Raw genomic sequence first — 14,111 nt, forward strand, 5'->3', positions numbered from 1 at the left:
AGTCCAAGTGCATGTGCTTAGGTGGGGTCCAAGCTGAAGGCGCGTGGAGCAGGGGTGACTGAGGAATGCATGACACAACGTATGAGATCTTTGTAGGTTTTAGAGAGAGCGCCATGACCTCTAGAGCACCAAAGATGAATGTATAAAGGACATAATGGGTTGTGTAGAGCTCTTTATGGACTGCAAGTACATAATCCCTAAAGAGTATGACCTCATATTAGAAGAAGTGGAAGATGAGGTCTCGAGTGACCCACCTAGCGGCTCGGAGGAGGAAAGTACCTTGGACAATAATACAGAGCAGTAGATCTCCTCCACTATTTTGGCATTTTTAGAAAATGTCTCTTTTGGAGACAAATTTTGCGTAAGCATACTTTTGGAGATAGATTTTGCGCTCTCTTTTTGTACATGAGAACACTTGTTTAACAATAGTATTTTTTGCGATATATTTTTTATATGAAAATCTTATTGGATTCCACTTGTCTTTTATAAATATTTGTCATTTATAAATTGGCTTTTCATAATTGTCTTAAGTAAATAATTGACCTTCCTGCGTTGATGTCCTTTCGTAATTTTCTTAATTAATTAATTATATTTTTATAGTTTTATTAAATTAAATTTAAGTTTGAATTTCATAATTGTCTTAAGTAATTAATTGTCTTTCTACTTCTTACCCGCTCTTGTGTTTGTTTTTGTTCTTGTGTTTGTGTTTGCGTTTGTCCAATCCCCCCAAATTAGACATGGGATCATGTCACACATCCAATAAGTACAAAAAACCTCGTAGGAGGAGACATCATAATTGTACTCTCTAGAGGACTTTGATTCCACTCATCCAACTCCTCAGGGGCCTACCCCTATGACTACCCCTGGCCCAACTCCTCTCGGGCCTAGCACTGTGACTACCCCTCGGGGAACTCCTTTGCTAGCAGTCCATGGCTTTGTCAACAGTACCAACGAGTTTGTCGCATAGATGAGCGATGCGGAAGCAGCAAGATTCTTCTCTATACTATCCCAGAGGAGCTTAGCTACTCCCTCTCCTACACCAATGACTGGACCTACTCGATAGCCATGCCCTCTAGCCCCTTTGATTGACGGGTCATCACCTCGGCATACCCATCATAAGGGAAGGAAGAGTAGGAAGGTTTGAGGTTGCTGTGGTGACTCGGGAGATGTAGACGAGTCAGCACACTCACATCTCTCCAGAGACCAAGTACCAGTCAGGTCCCTTGCCCTCTCCCACTCCCTGTGCTACTCCTCACTCCGTAAGTGGTCACAGTGCCACCCCTTGCTCTAGCTCTACTATTGCCACTCCCATGACTCCTCCTTTGCCGTCGAGGACCTATATTATGACGTCACTTGGAGTGGAGAGATAATAGAAAATAAAAGGGCTCAAAATGTTGGCCACCATGAGGCGGTTGATGAGCCACCACTTCAAGAACGGCATAGCTACTGATTGGCAGTACCAAGATGATGAAAAGAAGAAGGCAGTCATCGAGGGATTGAAAAGACAATACCCTAACCCTCTAAATCGGAATTTCAATGAGGATTACATGTGAGAGCACATGTGTGCTATCTTCAAGCATTGTAGGTCAACCTTACAAACTTCCATCGCAAAGGGAAAGCCTAACCCAGTTGGGTAGACAAAGATGACTGGATGTTTTTAAAGGAGTACAGGGACCAACCCCAAAATTTTGACAGTTAGAGGCTCGGGGGGGTCACTCATCATATGTAACCCTATCACGTGAGTTCAACAGAAGGATTTTACGTTGTGGTCTTCCACATCCAATTTTTAGAATGGCCTACTTAATTACTGAAGTGCATCAAAGTATTGACAACTTGATCATTGTAATCCATCACATGGCTTCCCCTATTGCACTGTATCGAATTGGCAAAACTTTGTGCTTGGCTACCCTAAGAGGAGAGCCTTAATGGTATTTGTATTAGGAGCTTACTTGGGGATTTCAAAATCCTCTGTTTTCTATGTATTAGAGGTAGCAAAGAGGAGGTACATGCTATGAAGAGTATTTGTATTTGAATGGATAGATTATAATATAAATATGTACATTATATCACATTCTCTTCCTTGCAAGATACCATGTCATAAGCAATAATTTTAATTCAGTCCTGCTAGAATTTTGAATGTGTTGTTAATGCAATATAAGGTAATGTTTCTTTGAATTGTATAGCATTGAATACACCACCTCCAAGTTTATTGTGTAGGGAGGTGAACCTTTTATATGTAAACTTGTTCCCTTCCCTTCATTTGTATTCAAAGTAATTACAAATTTATGACCCCCTCAACTTGTGACTGAATTTTAAAGGTCTTCTATGTTGAATTTTAACACTCGGGGATTTTTCTAGTCAAATTTCATAGAGCTACTCATGCTCTCGATTTTGAACTAAAAAACTTTGCAATCGGAGCTATAATGCAAAATTAATAGCTATTTTACTGTTCTCTTCATATTCCCTACAATTAAGTTCTATTAATTATGTATATATTTTTTGTAAAACTAATTTGGGAATATTTCGAGTCAAAAAAATACTCTGGACCAAGTTTGGTCATTTTGGTGACCCTTTTTAGCAAATGTAGAGGAATTTGACCATGGTGCAGAAGGCTGTCACGGGGTGTCCAAAAATGCCAAAACGCACCATGGGATGAATTTTGCCATTTGGATGGTGTCCAAATGGCCAAATTTGTGCCATAGTAGGTTTTGGCATTTTTGGACACCCCATGACATCTTGATGAACTTTGCCTCCTGCGGCGCGATCAAATTCCTCCTACATTTGCCAAAAATGGAGGTTGAAATGGATGAAGAAGTCAAATTCCTTCATCTACCCCTTCAAAATCTAAATTTCTTCATAGAAAATCATGAAATGCATCAATCCTTTACAAGGTGATATAGTAGCCAACCCAAAAATTAAAATAAAAGATACAAGGACATAGCCAATCTCCGTGACCAAGAAAACATAGAAATTGAATTTTTTAGATTCCTCTTCGAAATATACATTTTCTCATGTAATGCATCAAATCATTTCAAGGTGATTTAGTGATATTAAATAAAAAATTACATTGACATAGCCAACCTAAAAGATGGCTCCAAAGGCAAGCTAAACAAAGAAAATAAAAATTGACAAGGCAATGTAGTGGAAGATCAAAGTCTTTTGGATTAAATAAAAAATTACATTGACATAGCCAACCTAAAGGTTCCTCCAAGGGCAAGACATTATATAGAAAATACATTGCCTAAGGGCCTTACTAGAGTTGCTCTACAAGGCACACACGTTGTCATATTGATCAACCATTGATGAGACTGGCAAAGCTATAGTGAAATGTCTTTATAGCTAGATGAACAGTCACGTTTGTAAACACATTGAGAAGAAACACAATCCCAAGATGAACTCAAAATACCATAATTGGGAAACACCATAAAATACCATATACTAATAGCCACCAATAACTGTAGAAAATACAAGGATGAAATGTATAGAGATCACAACCTCCAAGCAACCATGAACTCGTAGATAGAACCCCCTATAGGATTAGATAGAACCTTGCTTGCCAAAGACCGACTAGATGCCTTGGAGCCTTAGATGGATCCTTGGACCTTGCTTCGACTCATGTCTTGCAATCAAATCCGCCTTCCACACTATATCACCATTCTTAAAATTTGGTAATGTGCGTTCAATCCAGTGTTATATATGTATGAGAAACCACTAAATCCCGAGTTTCTTCTCACACGTTACTTATGATTTGGAATCCATGTAGTAGAACCCTCCCATATCTGTGGTCCCTTTCTGAATGACAGCTGATATCCCAGACGCCTCGGACGTGTGTATACGAGCTAAACTGCCACGAAAATCAAGTCTCCCATTTGCAGCTATATCTCCCAGCCTCAGGAGTTCTTATATACAAATTACGCAGACAAACCCCTTGAATCACTGCAAGCCGCCAATACCTCTTGATCACTGTTGCTTCAATGAGCAGGATATAGTAGCCTTCGATTCTTTACTTAAGGTCGCAGCTGATTTACATACATCTATTAATCCTTTACGCCCATTCCCTAATTAAAATGTAGCTTGTGCTTTTCGAACTAGTACACAAGCTAGACTTCAACTTTTATCCGTCACTGCAGATCGTCAATTCCTTATGTATCCAATTGGATCTCAACGTGAAGGACTGTCCTTTCACGTCAACTTCCGTGACTTTCAATCTCTGCTACGGCCAAAAATCAGTGCTCAGCCCTCCTTGATCACCTACAACCTCTACTGAGACAAACAAGACACCTCAAACCTTGAGAATTCTTGGCATTCCCACACCCACGGTCAGCTAATTCCAAGCTGATTCTGTGAGCCCAACTCGGCCACCTCCACGATCTATGGTGATAAAAAAAATCTGTGAATTAAATCAAGCCACCGATTATCAGCCTGCAGCATCTTGCTTCTGCGCCGTCTCAGAGGAGCTGAGACAAGGGATTACGATGGGCAATAGACAGCATGCACAGGTGGCAAAAAAGAAGCACAGCTTCGCAGCTGTTCGTCTCCAATTGAAATAAAGAAAATCTCGTGTTCACAAGCTCGCTCCCTTTATAGCCACAAGATCTCCATGTGTTGCTCAAACAGAGCCTGTCCTAACAACTCTGATGATGATGAAGTGCTCCTTGGTCCCTCTGCCTCCACGATCTTGTTTACACGATCTCCGAGGTTGCACATGCAATAACCTACTCACAGTCTCCTGGACAATCGTCATGAGCTCCAACTACAAGTTGATAGCCGTGCGCATACTGGGTGATGACGAACTGTTTGCCTTTCCCAGGCTTGTGCCCACGATCTTCCTCTGGCTTCTCTTATACATTAAACAGGCCGAACTTAGTCGTCAATTTTTCGTGGGCCTTCCGCTCCTACTGATCGACATGATCATGCAACACACGGCTTCTTTCATGATGACGATCTACTGCTGCTGTTGAGAAAACTTATCGTGCCAGCTGTAGTGCTTCTCACCCGTTCATAAGCCGCAATATCTTTTAGAACCAGCCTTTGATTCAAACTTGAACACTTCGTAGAGTTTCAGCATCTAATCGCCACTGCTCAACTCCGGATGAAGTTTCAACTCCGGGTCCCTGTTCTGCTGCTGCTGTGAACTTGCCGAAATCTCAGCAATCCTTTCTCAACAACTCTCGTAATTTGTGACGTTGCTCCTGATGCTTTGAGCGTATCAAAACCTTCTCAGCCACGCAAAAGCTGCAGACTAATTTCAATCCCTTGTGAGCAGTTGATAACGCCACTCACAATCATCAAACAGGAACCACCAGGTGTGATTCCGAATCAACTAATTACTAGAACCAAAACAAACTACATTGAGCCAAAGCTCTTCTACAATGAACATAAGCATGAAACTGTTGAGATATCAAGCTCTACCCCCGATATATCTCCTGGATGACTATCATTTATGTCACCGCCTATGTTAGTTGTACTCGTGGTGTAGTTAGACTACCACGTATGTTTTTGGTTTGGGTTCACATATGAACCACGTATTCTAGGTTTTGACATATAGGGTATTTCCCTCTTCTATTGTATTGTTGTTGTGTGCAAAAGTGAAGAAAGGCTTCACCCTCCAACCTTGAGTCCTCTCTCTTTTGTGTGTTGTGAAGAAAGCTTAACTTGAGTCTCCTATCTCTCTCCCTTATTCTTTACATGGTATCAGAGCCTTGTTCGTGGTAAGGAGCTCAAGAAAGCAAGCCAAGTTTGTGGTGTCCTGGTAAGAGGACCAGTGTTGCTTTCCTATTTCGAGTTTGGGAGCAAATGTCTGCAGGTAGCACAGCTAGAAGTGCAGGAGTGCACTGTTTCAGATTGAGAGGCCCTTTGCGGTGTGGCGAGAGCGCAGTATATGCTGCGGGGGAGGGCGAAGCCCCCGGAGTGACTTTATTTTTTTGATTTGAGGCCGTTTCGGGGCCCGTTTTGAAGGCGGAAGTTCTTCGCAGGCACTCAGAAAAAGGCCCCGTTTTTCGCTGTGCGACCACTGCGCGGCTAGTCGGTGGAAAGGTGCCACAGAAATTGCATCGTATGCCTGTGTGCAGAGATATTGGAAGTTGCAGATTCATGCCTGTTGCCTGTTGATGCAAAATCGTCACTAGGAAGTGACTGTGTGGTGAAATACCACTTTCGTCAGTGTTGCAGATCTGCCCCTGTGAGGCTTTTTGCAGAAGTTTTGCTATTTGCCCTTGTGAGGCATTTGCTGTGTTTACAGGTTGCTGTTGCAATTCGTGATTTGTAAAATGTCTGAGAATCTGTCTACCATTGTCAGTGAGAAGCTTGACAAGAACAACTTCCAAGCATGGAAGTTCAGGATGACAAACTTCCTTATGGGAAAGGGAGTTTGGGAGTACATCAGTGGTGAAACTGCAGAACCAGTTTTGGGTGCTGCTCCCACTCCTGCTGAATTGAAGGCCTTTAAAGAATGGCACGAAAAAGCCAGAAAATGCCTGTATTGGCTGTCTGTTAGCATTTCAGATTCTATGATTGTGCATATACAGGATGTAGAGACGCCTAAGGAGGCATGGGATACATTGGTGAAGCTGTATAGCACAAATACCAAAGCACGAAAGATGCAGCTAAAGCAGGAGTTGCACAATGTGCAAAGAAAAAATCTGAATATAAATGAGTATTCCTTGAAGGTGAAAGGCCTTGCAGATTCTCTTGCCTCCATTGGAGCACCTGTTGATGATGAGGACTTAGTGTCCGTGACCTTGAATGGTCTTGGGAAAGATTATGCACAGTTTCGGACATCCATTGGAGTCCGTGAAACATTTCCTGATTTTCAGGAACTTATTGCTCTCTTGCTGAGTGAAGAGCAAAGGAATGGTGGTTCAGCCACCCCAACTTCTCAAGAGACTGCTTTCTACTCGAATACAGGTAGAGGCAGGGGTAGAGGAAGAGGCCGTTTTGGTGGCCGTGTAGGAAATCAGAACCAACAGCAACAACAAGAAAACCAGTCCTATGGAGGAGGACGTGGTAGTTCTAGAGGCAGGGGGAGCCAAAGAGGCCGTGGTTCATGGCAAAGGAACCAGCATGTAAATAGCAGCACAGAATGCTATTATTGTGGAAAGCCTGGACACAAGGAGAATACATGCTATAAAAAGCAGAATGACATCAAAAGTGGAAAGTTGCAGCAAAGCAACTATGCATCATCAAGTGGGCATGGTGACGACAGAAATGAGCACCTTTTTGTGATGCAGCATATGGTTAACTCCATGTCAGGAGATGCTGTAGCTTGCAATGATGTTTGGTTGTTGATTCAGGTGCCTCTAACCACATGACCAGTCATGGTGAGTGGTTTCATGATGTTAGAAATTTGGATAAGCCAGGTTATGTTGAAACAGGTGATGATACTGCGCACCCAATTACGCAGGTTGGTAAAGTGCCATTGGCTATGCAGGATGGCAAAACGAAGTACTTGGCAGATGTACTTCATGTTCCAAAAATCACTAAGAACCTGGTTTCAGTTGGCCAGATGGTTGAGCAAGGTCTGCAGGTTAGATTTAATCCTGATGGATGTTTTGTTGAGGACTTGAAAAATAAGTGCCGCTTGGTTGCGAAAGGCAACAAAAATGGCAGAATGTTCACCTTGGATGTTGATATGCCTGAGGTGAAAGCTGCTATGTTTGCGCATGGGAGAGGTGTCATTGCAGATATTGAGATATGGCACAAGCGCATTGGGCACGTGAATATACAAAGGCTGAAATCTATGCAAACGAAAAACATTGTTGCAGGTTTGCCTAAATTCAGAGTTGAGGGAATGCAAAAGGTATGTGAAGCATGCCAAATGGGTAAGCAGGCCAGACATGCATTTCCCAAAAATGCTAAGGTGAGCAGAAGACCTTTGGAAGTGATCCATTCAGATGTTTGGACAACCAAAGCTGCTTCTATTGGTGGATGCCATTATTATGTGACGTTTATTGATGACTACACTAGGAAGGTGTGGATTTGTTTTATGAAGCACAAAAGTGAAGTGTTCAGCCATTTCAAGGCTTTTAAGGCCATGGTTGAAAAAGAGAAAGGTGTGCATATTAAAGTGCTAAGATCTGATGGAGGGGGAGAGTACTTTTCAGAAGAATTTTGTGAATATCTGAAAGAACAGGGAATTCAAAGGAAGTACTCATGCAGACAGGTCTACCCCTCAGCAGAATGGGGTTGCAGAAAGGAAGAACAGGCATATTGCAGAAGTAGGACAGGCGATCCTAAATGAGAAAAACATGCCTGATTATTTTTGGGCTGAAGCAGTAGCAACTGCTGTTTATATTATGAACAGAACCCCCACTGCAGCTGTCCATGGCATGACGCCTAAAGAAATGTATACAGGCTAAAAACCAAATATTTCTCACTTGAAGGTATTTGGTTGCATAGCTTATGTTCATGTTCCTGATGAGAAGAGAACAAAGCTGGATCCAAAGGCAAAAAAATGCATCTTTATTGGATATGCTCTGCACCAGAAAGGGTATCGCTGTTATAACCCTTCCACCCGCAAAATGCAAGTGAGCAGAGATGTTGTTTTTGATGAAATGAGCAGCTGGTATGCACCAACTGTTATGGTAGGAGATGCAGATGCAGGAAATGGGAATGCTGCAATAAATGCAGAGCAGCAATCTCAAGCCTTGACTGGACCCAGAGAGTCCTCTACTAGTGGATCTAATGCATGGACAGGGAGATTGAGATCTAGTGAATCATCACATGGCAGCCCTGATAGTGTTGTGCAGGTATCACATAAGGGAAAAGAAAAAGTAGACCATGCTCCAGTGTTTGATGTGTCTGCTGGTAGCTCTCATGTTGATGGAGAGTCAAGTGGCTCTGAAATGAGCCTTGATGAGGAACTTGGGATTCCTTCTGTTGTTACACCTGGTGCAAGGAAAAGCAGGCATGAGTTAAAGACTCCTGCAACTGATCCAGTTGTACGGAGGTCCACTCGTATTAAGTATCCAGTTGACAGGCTGAGATATGATGGGTATACAGCACATCACTATGCTTATATGGTCAAGGTTCTAGAAAAGCCAGAGCCCACATGTTTTGAGGATGCAGCAGGGCATAAAAATTGGGAAGCAGCTATGGATGAAGAGATGGCTGCCTTGGATGCAAACCACACTTGGGATTTGATGCCTTTGCCTCATGATAAGAAGGCTATTGGCTGCAAGTGGGTTTACAAGGTAAAGCACAATGCTGATGGGTCTGTTAGCAGGTACAAGGCAAGATTGGTTGCCAAAGGTTTTGCGCAGACATATGGAATTGACTATGAGGAAACTTTCAGCCCAGTTGCAAGGATGGCAACCATGAGAGCAGTAATTGCTATGGCTGCTGCAAAGGGATGGTCTTTGCATCAGATGGATGTGAAAAATGCCTTCTTGCATGGTGATTTGCAGGAAGAGGTTTATATGATGCAGCCAGAAGGTTATGAGGATAATTCACACCCCGATTTTGTATGCAGGTTGCGCAAAGCCTTGTATGGCTTAAAACAGGCGCCCAGGGCATGGTTAGACAAGATAGGGCAATATCTTGTCACTATTGGATTTCAGATTTCCAATTCAGATTTTTCACTTTATGTGAAAAGGACAAATAGAGGGATTGTGGTTGTAGTCATCTATGTTGATGACTTGATTATTACAGGTGATAGTGATGCAGACATTAATGAAGTGAAGCTGCTGTTGAAGCAGAAATTGGCGATGAAGGATTTGGGAGAGCTGCATTACTTCTTGGGCATTGAGGTTATTAGATCCCCGAGTGGGATATGGCTGTTGCAAAGGCAATACGGTTTGGACAGTGTATTAGAGCTACAGAAGAAGAGAAACATGCTATGAAACCTCTTTGTAATACAATTTTAAATACAAACATCTATTTCTAATAATGTTCTTCTATCTAAAGCTAAAATGTTTCATGTATCTATGGCCAAATGGTGAATCTTTTGTTATGGATATTTAAATTATCTACTTTTTTGTATATTTTATCTTTTTTAATATCATCTTGCACACAAAAGTTATATCACATTTTGTTGTAACGTACAAGTCAATAAAATGTTGTTTGCCAAGTTTGGCATCCTAATACATATGTAGAAGGGATTTGACCATGGCACCAAATTGACTAGATGGAGTGTTAAAAAACCACATTTTGATCTTTTCCTACATCAACTTGTAAAGGATTGATGATTTTCATGATTTTCTATGAAGAAATATAGATTTTGAAGGGGTAGATGAAGGAATTTAACAACTTCGGCCATTTCAATGTCCATTTTTGGCAATTGTAGAAGGAATTTGACCGTGGCGCAGAAGGCAAAGTTGATCGAGACACCATGAGCTGTCCAAAAATTCCAAAATCCACCACGGCACAAATTTGGCCATTTGGATATCCTCCAAATGGAAAAACTTGCACTATGGTATATTTTGGTATTTTTGGATATCCCATGACATCCCGACCAACTTTGTTTTCAATGCCGTGGTCAAATTCCTTCTACATTTGCCAAAAATGGACATTAGAATGGCCCAAATTATCAAATTCCTTCATCTACCTATTTGAAATCCATGTTTCTTCATAGAAATTCATGGAGTGCATCAACTTCAATATAGATAAACATAGAAAAGAAAATATTTACAAAGTAACTTAGGGATGTGCACATTTTCCGAGCAAAAACCTACGAGCAGAAAAGTCCGAGCGATAATGTTTGACACCAACCAGGCTAGTACATTTTTCAAAGGAATATATAATTCTTTCTTAATTTCTCATTTATGGAACCATATACTTAGTTATTTATCATTATAACCCTCATTTTAGAGAACATCATCTATATATGAACAAATAGTGAACAATTTAGAAACTCCTATAAATCCCTCCCTACCATACTCTTTTTTTAGGATTATGGTAATTCAATTGATTTAAAAGGGTTTCGCTTAGCTTTAGCAATCCCATATTTAAAGTATAGAGAAGCTCTCATGTAACAATGTATACGATATTCCTTGGATGAGTAGGAAAAGGATATTGAAAATCTTATAATTGAAGCCATTATTATCGATCATAAATTAATCTCTAATACATTATCAAATATGGAAAGGCAAGGGAGGTATTTTCAAAATATTCCCAATTCTCCAAACCTAAGTACTTTTAAGGATATGTGGTCCCTACTGAACTCCTTCCTACCATAATATGAATTAGGAAAAAGTTGTAACTCTCATATACATCTTGAAATTTCCAATTTATCTCTTCTATACCTATAAAAATCATAAAATTATTTTAAGCCTACCATTGCAAAGATCATGAAATTTTGAATATTTTTCCTTTTTACACCTCCTCAATCTAAGCTAAGGAGCAGAAGTTATGACCCATTGTTTGTAGGCTCTCCAAGGGTATTCCGCCGGTGGAATAGTGTTGGGGAAGCTCTTCAAACCATACTCCTCTAGTAGAATACACTCAAAGGGTCTATTAAAAAGATGTTACATATTTTTCTTAGCTTGTCTTGAGGAGCTGTGAAGAGGATATTTGCTCAAAATTCTATGATCCAACCAATGGTGAAAGGAAAAGAAAGAATATTTGAAAGTCATAAAATAAGTCACCATTTAGACATTATATAAAGGTATATTTATATCTATCTGTGTTCATATTTACTTACATATTCCTTGAAATAATTTGGAATTTTGTGCTCCCCAAAAATGACTTGAGCCTATATATTTTGACCCCTCCCACCTTTGTCCCCTCGTCGCTCTAGGGTTTTCGCTCAAAAAATGGAAACCCCAAGTAACTTAGCAAATGATGGTGATGGGCTTTCTTTGTGTGACTGGTATCTTTTTGTATCAAATAAGAAATGCTATGTAAATCATGAATAATAGCACTCATGTGTAGGAGGCAGTAGCACTGATAGGCGCACATGTAGATAGTAGGGATAGATAGAAGATAGTAGCTAGAGAATATCATGACATTGGCCCTCTCTATTTTCCCAGATGATTTCTGTATTGAACATATATTTTGAAAATAACTATGCGCTTGTATGAAGAACCCTGATTGTAGGAGATGATGACAAGAACTTTGCGACCAAATTGATGATTGGATGACCCATGGAGCTTGGATGAGGGCCTTGGATCTTGCACTGACACATGGAATGCATGATGGAGGGAGTGGTCACTAAGGCACTGAAAAAGGACTAGTGCTTTCCTAAAAGACTACTAATAAGGAGCACTTTGCAAGATCGGAGACGGAAAGAGTGGGCCACAAGGAAAGAGAATTAAAGGGATGGCTCTCATGAGTGGTAGAAAAAGACCCAATCAATGAACAAAGATTTGCATGGAAAAGGAGGGGACATGAGGTAGGAAGCATGAAAAGGAATTGCCAGTTTGCGCTTCATTAAGAAGGGTGGTGGGATTGGTTCATAGTCATCTTCTTGCTTGTCTCATTGAAGAGGGCAGTTGATCAAGGTCATGAGCTAGGGACTCATTTTTGAGTTCTAGTTGAAGACGCAAGAAATTGTGTGGGTGGTTTCTGTAAAGAATAAGGGAGAGAGATAGGAGACTCAAGTTCAGCTTTCTTCACAACACACAAAAGAGAGAGGACTCAAGGTTGGAGGTTGAAGCCTTTCTTCACTTTTGCACATAACAACAATACAATAGAAGAGGGAAATACCCTATATGTCAAAACCTAGAATACGTGGTTCATATGTGAACCCAAACCAAAAACATACATGGTAGTCTAACTACACCACGAGTACAACTAACATAGGCGGTGACATAAATGATAGTCATCCAGGAGATATATCGGGGGTAGAGCTTGATATCTCAACACTCCCCCTCAAGCTCAAATCCATCTCACGTACACCAAGCAAGCTCCTAAATCTGCGAAGCTTCTCGGTACCCAATGCCTTCGTAAAAATATCAGCCACTTGCTCCTCAGTGCTGACATAGACAAGATCAATCTCACCAGCTAGAACCTTCTCTCTCACAAAGTGATAATGCACCTCAATGTGCTTCGTTCTAGCATGATAAACTGGGTTATTAGCAAGCATGATGCTGCTAATGTTGTCACAATGAATGACAACTGCTGCATGAATTGACTGTCCCATATCTGCAAGTAGCTTCCGTAACCAAGCTACCTCACATGCAGCCATTGCTGCACCCCTGTACTCAGCCTCTTTGCTCGACAAGGCAACTGTTGGCTGCTTCTTGCTGCTCCAACTGATGGCACCACTTCCAAGGGAAAACATAAAACCACTAGTAGATCTCCTGTCTGAGACACTACCAGCCCAGTCAGCATCTGTGTATCCATGTACCTGTAATGCACACCCAGCTTCATAAAACAGTCCATAATGCAATGTGGACTTCACATACCGCAGTATGCACCTAGCCGCATCCAAATGTGGCTTCCTCGGTGCCTGCATAAACTGACTCACTAGCCCCACAGCATAGCTCAAATCTAGTCTGATTATAGTCATGTAAATCAAGCTACCTACTATGCGCCTGTACATAGTAATATCTTCAAGAAGCTCACCTGTCTCTGCATTGAGCTTCACATTCTGCTCCAATGGAACAGAGATAGGCTTACAGCTTGTCATCCCATATTTGGACAGCATGTAATAGTAGGGTCTATGAATCCTCGAGTAAGTCCTTAGAAACACCGCTATGCTACTTGGAATCTCACATTCAACTCATAAGTTTTAATAATCTCATGTACAACACATTGGAATGGATCTCATAGGTTGCCTTCGGTCAATACTGTGAATTCTCCATGCCTTCTTGTTCCAAATGAAGAAATTCCCCATTCCTTCTTGCTAGTGTACACATGAAGAAACATCATTTTAGAAATTTAAATTTAAATAGATGTAATGCATCATGTGAATTCTTCTTCTTGAATCAACTTCTGAGTTGGTTTAAAAAGAGAAAGGTGTTGAGCTTCAAGACTTACATCTAGGAATCACCTTTGTATTACCATTCCCTTCAAGTCCTGCATCACTGCTAAAACAACTTGCTCATGCATGACTTTCTGTCTTTCAATATGAAGTGTCCATATCATCCATGCCCATGATTCTCATCTCATCCTCCATGAAGTTCCTGAAAGAACAACAAAGGGAACCTTAGAAAAAACAATGCACCACTATG

Source organism: Dipteris shenzhenensis, chromosome 14, assembly GCF_047967505.1.
Source record: "Dipteris shenzhenensis isolate YYH24624 ecotype China chromosome 14, Dip_SZ_1.0, whole genome shotgun sequence".
NCBI lineage: Eukaryota > Viridiplantae > Streptophyta > Polypodiopsida > Gleicheniales > Dipteridaceae > Dipteris > Dipteris shenzhenensis.